Source organism: Phytophthora infestans, genomic scaffold, assembly GCF_000142945.1.
Source record: "Phytophthora infestans T30-4 supercont1.24 genomic scaffold, whole genome shotgun sequence".
Lineage (NCBI taxonomy): Eukaryota > Oomycota > Peronosporomycetes > Peronosporales > Peronosporaceae > Phytophthora > Phytophthora infestans.
In genome coordinates this window covers 2057561-2063783 of record NW_003303735.1, presented here as the reverse complement: position 1 = coordinate 2063783, position 6223 = coordinate 2057561, and the positions used below count along the sequence as shown (strand labels likewise).

Here is a 6223-nt window from a genome sequence, read left to right as displayed (position 1 = left end):
CAAAGTTACACAAGATAAGGTGCAAGCCCTTCATGTACACAATCGCAGCAGCGGATTCTTCATCGATTCGGAAACCTAGGCAACACTCGAGAGCTTGGTAACAACTGTGGTTAGATCTGACGGGCCATTCGCTCCTGATTTGAGCAAAGACAATCATTCAGCTGGACTACGTGTGGCCTATCTGGGCTGCCTCTATTGAGCAGAAAACGTACTCGTGTGTACCTGCCCAACGGCCGTGCAGACTATTACGGAGATTGGAAGCAATCATCTTAATTCGAGTCATTTAGCTCAACGAATCCAAAGGCTACTTTTGGCTGACCCATCTCTACCTCGTAAGATGACCTAGCTCATCCACCCAGTCAACCTAAGTCAATGCCCCCCCTTCCCTCCCGCCGCCCCTGGTCCGGAGCATGTATCTAACCCGCCTGGTCTCCGCAGCACTAGGTTGACGCCACCGATGCAGTAGTGTGGGTAAGTCGCATGTGAATCTTTGAATATTGCTGACATCCTCAAGGTGAACGAGGCAAACAAAAGAATGCGCAACATAAAGCACAGCCACAAGTGCTGCCAAACAACGCACAACGGATGCAACAACGACTCACACGAGTCGAATGCACGCACTAGGCGCTCACGCCCGTGGCAACAGCCGATCGCAAAGAAGGAAGCACCCCCCGTGGGGATCGAACCCACAACCACTGGCTTAAAAGGCCAGCGCTCAGCTAGACGGGTGTACCCTGACACCATTTGCAGCAACTTAACACAACCAAAGTGCAGCTCAAGCGCACAGATCAACACATGCACACGCACCAACCGGCGCAAAAACAACAAACAAACCACATAAACAAACGCTGCAACCAACTCACCTCCCCACATATAATCAAGTGTCATCGACCCTTTCGTATCCAACGATTAAGGTTTCGCTATGCGCAATACATCTCGATAACTTACAAGGCGCTATGGATGGACATTCGGGCAATCGCTGCACTCGCTCGCTCAGGCCGACCCTTCGCTCTGTCGTTTGCCAACACAGTCGTGTAATGTATTTAATACCGGTAGCGACGTTGATACGGACACCCCCGGACACATCCGGGATCAGCATCAACAGAGATTTACACAAGAACGACCGTAGTCGAGTCCGAACCATCACTTGATCTGAGCAAAGTTACACAAGATAATATGCAAACCCTTCATGTACACAATTGCATTCTTCATCAGCTCGGAAACCTAGGCAACACTCGAGAGCTTGGTAACAACTGTGGTTAGATCTGACGGGCCGTTCGCTCCTGATTTGAGCAAAGACAATCATTCAGCTGGACTACGTGTGGCCTATCTGGGCTGCCTCTATTGAGCAGAAAACGTACTCGTGTGTACCTGCCAAACGGCCGTGCAGACTATTACGGAGATTGGAAGCAATCATCTTAATTCGAGTCATTTAGTTCTACGAATCCAAAGGCTACTTTTGGCTGACCCATCTCTACCTCGTAAGATGACCTAGCTCATCCACCCAGTCAACCTAAGTCAATGCCCCCCCTTCCCTCCCGACGCCCCTGGTCCGGAGCAGGTATCTAACCCGCCTGGTCTCCGCAGCACTAGGTTGACGCCACCGATGCATTAGTGTGGGTAAGTCGCATGTGAATCTTTGAATATTGCTGACATCCTCAAGGTGAACGAGGCAAACAAAAGAATGCGCAACATAAAGCACAGCCACGAGTGCTGCCAAACAACGCACAACGGATGCAACAACGACTCACACGAGTCGAATGCACGCACTAGGCGCTCACGCCCGTGGCAACAGCCGATCGCAAAGAAGCAAGCACCCCCCGTGGGGATCGAACCCACGACCACTGGCTTAAAAGGCCAGCGCTCTACCGACGGAGCTAGACGGGTGTACCCTGACACCATTTGCAGCAGCTTAACACAACCAAAGTGCAACTCAAGCGCACAGATCAACACATGCACACGCACCAACCGGCGCAAAAACAACAAACAAACCACATAAACAAACGCTGCAACCAACTCCACCTCCCCACATATACTCAAGTGTCATCAACCCCTTCATATCCAACGATTAAGGTTTCGCCATGCGCAATACATCTCGATCACTTACAAGACGCTATGCATGCATATTTTGGCAATCACTGCACTCGCTCGCTCAGGCCGACCCTTCGCTCTGTCGTTTGCCAACACAGTCATGTAATGTATTCAATACCGGTAGCGACGTTGATACGGACACCCCCGGACACATCCGGGATCAGCATCAACAGAGATTTACACAAGAACGACCGTAGTCGAGTCCGAACCATCACTTGATCTGAGCAAAGTTACACAAGATAATATGCAAACCCTTCATGTACACAATCGCAGCAGCGGATTCTTCATCAGCTCGGAAACCTAGGCAACACTCGAGAGCTTGGTAACAACTGCGGTTAGATCTGACGGGCCGTTCGCTCCTGATTTGAGCAAAGACAATCATTCAGCTGGACTACGTGTGGCCTATCTGGGCTGCCTCTATTGAGCAGAAAACGTACTCGTGTGTACCTGCCAAACGGCCGTGCAGACTATTACGAAGATTGGAAGCAATCATCTTAATTCGAGTCATTTAGTTCTACGAATCCAAAGGCTACTTTTGGCTGACCCATCTCTACCTCGTAAGATGACCTAGCTCATCCACCCAGTCAACCTAAGTCAATGCCCCCCCTTCCCTCCCGACGCCCCTGGTCCGGAGCAGGTATCTAACCCGCCTGGTCTCCGCAGCACTAGGTTGACGCCACCGATGCAGTAGTGTGGGTAAGTCGCATGTGAATCTTTGAATATTGCTGACATCCTCAAGGTGAACGAGGCAAACAAAAGAATGCGCAACATAAAGCACAGCCACGAGTGCTGCCAAACAACGCACAACGGATGCAACAACGACTCACACGAGTCGAATGCACGCACTAGGCGCTCACGCCCGTGGCAACAGCCGATCGCAAAGAAGGAAGCACCCCCCGTGAAGATCGAACCCACGACCACTGGCTTAAAAGGCCAGCGCTCTACCGACTGAGCTAGACGGGTGTACCTTGACAACATTTGCAGCAACTTAACACAACCAAAGTGCAACTCAAGCGCACAGATCAACACATGCACACGCACCAACCGGCGCAAAAACAGCAAACAAACCACATAAACAAACGCTGCAACCAACTCACCTCCCCGCATATAATCAAGTGTTATCAACCCCTTCATATCCAACGATTAAGGTTTCGCTATGCGCAATACATCTCGATTACTTACAAGACGCTATGCATGCATATTTTGGCAATCACTGCACTCGCTCGCTCAGGCCGACCCTTCGCTCTGTCGTTTGCCAACACAGTCGTGTAATGTATTCAATACCGGTAGCGACGTTGATACGGACACCCCCGGACACATCCGGGATCAGCATCAACAGAGATTTACACAAGAACGACCGTAGTCGAGTCCGAACCATCACTTGATCTGAGCAAAGTTACACAAGATAATATGCAAACCCTTCATGTACACAATCGCAGCAGCGGATTCTTCATCGATTCGGAAACCTAGGCAACACTCGAGAGCTTGGTAACAACTGTGGTTAGATCTGACGGGCCGTTCGCTCCTGATTTGAGCAAAGACAATCATTCAGCTGGACTACGTGTGGCCTATCTGGGCTGCCTCTATTGAGCAGAAAACGTACTCGTGTGTACCTGCCAAACGGCCGTGCATACTATTACGGAGATTGGAAGCAATCATCTTAATTCGAGTCATTTAGTTCTACGAATCCAAAGGCTACTTTTGGCTGACCCATATCTACCTCGTAAGATGACCTAGCTCATCCACCCAGTCAACCTAAGTCAATGCCTGCAGTCTGCCCCCCCTTCCCTCCCGCCGCCCCTGGTCCGGAGCAGGTGTCCAACCCGCCTAGTCTCCGCAGCACTAGGTTGACGCCACCGATGCAGTAGTGTGGGCAAGTCGCATGTGAATCTTTGAATATTGCTGACATCCTCAAGGTGAACGAGGCAAACAAAAGAATGCGCAACATAAAGCACAGCCACGAGTGCTGCCAAACAACGCACAACGGATGCAACAGCGACTCACACGAGTCGAATGCACGCACTAGGCGCTCACGCCCGTGGCAACAGCCGATCGCAAAGAAGCAAGCACCCCCCGTGGGGCTCGAACCCACGACCACTGGCTTAAAAGGGCCAGCGCTCTACCGACTGAGCTAGACGGGTGTACCTTGACAACTTTTGCAGCAACTTAACACAACCAAAGTGTAACTCAAGCGCACAGATCAACACATGCACACGCACCAGCCGGCTCAAAAACAACAAACAAACCACATAAACAAACGCCGTTAGGGGGCTCACCTCCCCACATATAATCAAGTGTCATCAACCTTCTTCATATCCAACGATTAAGGTTTCGCCATGCGCAATACATCTCGATCACTTACAAGACGCTATACATGCACATTTTGGCAATCACTGCACTCGCTCGCTCAGGTCGACCCTTCGCTGTGTCGTTTGCCAACACAGTCGTGTAATGTATTCAATACCCGGGTAGCGACGTTGATACGGACACCCCCGGACACATTCGGGATCAGCATCAACAGAGATTTACACAAGAGCGACCCGTAGTCGAGTCCCGAACCATCACTTGATCTGAGCAAAGTTACACAAGATAATATGCAAACCCTTCATGTACACAATCGCAGCAGCGGATTCTTCATCAGCCCGGAAACCTAGGCAGCACTCGAGAGCTTGGTAACAACTGCGGTTAGATCTGACGGGCCGTTCGCTCCTGATTTGAGCAAAGACAATCATTCAGCTGGACTACGTGTGGCCTATCTGGGCTGCCTCTATTGAGCAGAAAACGTACTCGTGTGTACCTGCCAAACGGCCGTGCAGACTATTACGGAGATTGGAAGCAATCATCTTAATTCGAGTCATTTAGTTCTACGAATCCAAAGGCTACTTTTGGCTGACCCATCTCTACCTCGTAAGATGACCTAGCTCATCCACCCAGTCAACCTAAGTCAATGCCCCCCCTTCCCTCCCGACGCCCCTGGTCCGGAGCAGGTATATAACCCGCCTGGTCGCCGCAGCACTAGGTTGACGCCACCGATGCAGTAGTGTGGGTAAGTCGCATGTGAATCTTTGAATATTGCTGACATCCTCAAGGTGAACGAGGCAAACAAAAGAATGCGCAACATAAAGCACAGCCACGAGTGCTGCCAAACAACGCACAACGGATGCAACAACGACTCACACGAGTCGAATGCACGCACTAGGCGCTCACGCCCGTGGCAACAGCCGATCGCAAAGAAGCAAGCACCCCCCGTGGGGCCCGAACCCACGACCACTGGCTTAAAAGGCCAGCGCTCTACCGACTGAGCTAGACGGGTGTACCTTGACAACACTTGCAGCAACTTAACACAACCAAAGTGCAACTCAAGCGCACAGATCAACACATGCACACGCACCAACCGGCGCAAAAACAACAAACAAACCACATAAACAAACGCTGCAACCAACTCACCTCCCCACATATAATCAAGTGTCATCAACCCCTTCATATCCAACGATTAAGGTTTCGCCATGCGCAATACATCTCGATCACTTACAAGACGCTATACATGCACATTTTGGCAATCACTGCACTCGCTCGCTCAGGTCGACCCTTCGCTCTGTCGTTTGCCAACACAGTCGTGTAATGTATTCAATACCGGTAGCGACGTTGATACGGACACCCCCGGACACATCCGGGATCAGCATCAACAGAGATTTACACAAGAACGACCGTAGTCGAGTCCGAACCATCACTTGATCTGAGCAAAGTTACACAAGATAATATGCAAACCCTTCATGTACACAATCGCAGCAGCGGATTCTTCATCAGCTCGGAAACTTAGGCAGCACTCGAGAGCTTGGTAACAACTGCGGTTAGATCTGACGGGCCGTTCGCTCCTGATTTGAGCAAAGACAATCATTCAGCTGGACTACGTGTGGCCTATCTGGGCTGCCTCTATTGAGCAGAAAACGTACTCGTGTGTACCTGCCAAACGGCCGTGCAGACTATTTCGGAGATTGGAAGCAATCATCTTAATTCGAGTCATTTAGTTCTACGAATCCAAAGGCTACTTTTGGCTGACCCATCTCTACCTCGTAAGATGACCTAGCTCATCCACCCAGTCAACCTAAGTCAATGCCCCCCCTTCCCTCCC

General features: G+C 50.7%; 1 non-coding gene across 1 annotated transcript; it reads right to left on the bottom strand.

The window, feature by feature from the left end:
• Positions 1-665: 665 nt before the first annotated feature.
• On the bottom strand, positions 666-729 carry PITG_27574. Its single transcript has one exon. It is a non-coding gene; the product is annotated as a tRNA-Lys (tRNA).
• Positions 730-6223: the final 5494 nt, after the last annotated feature.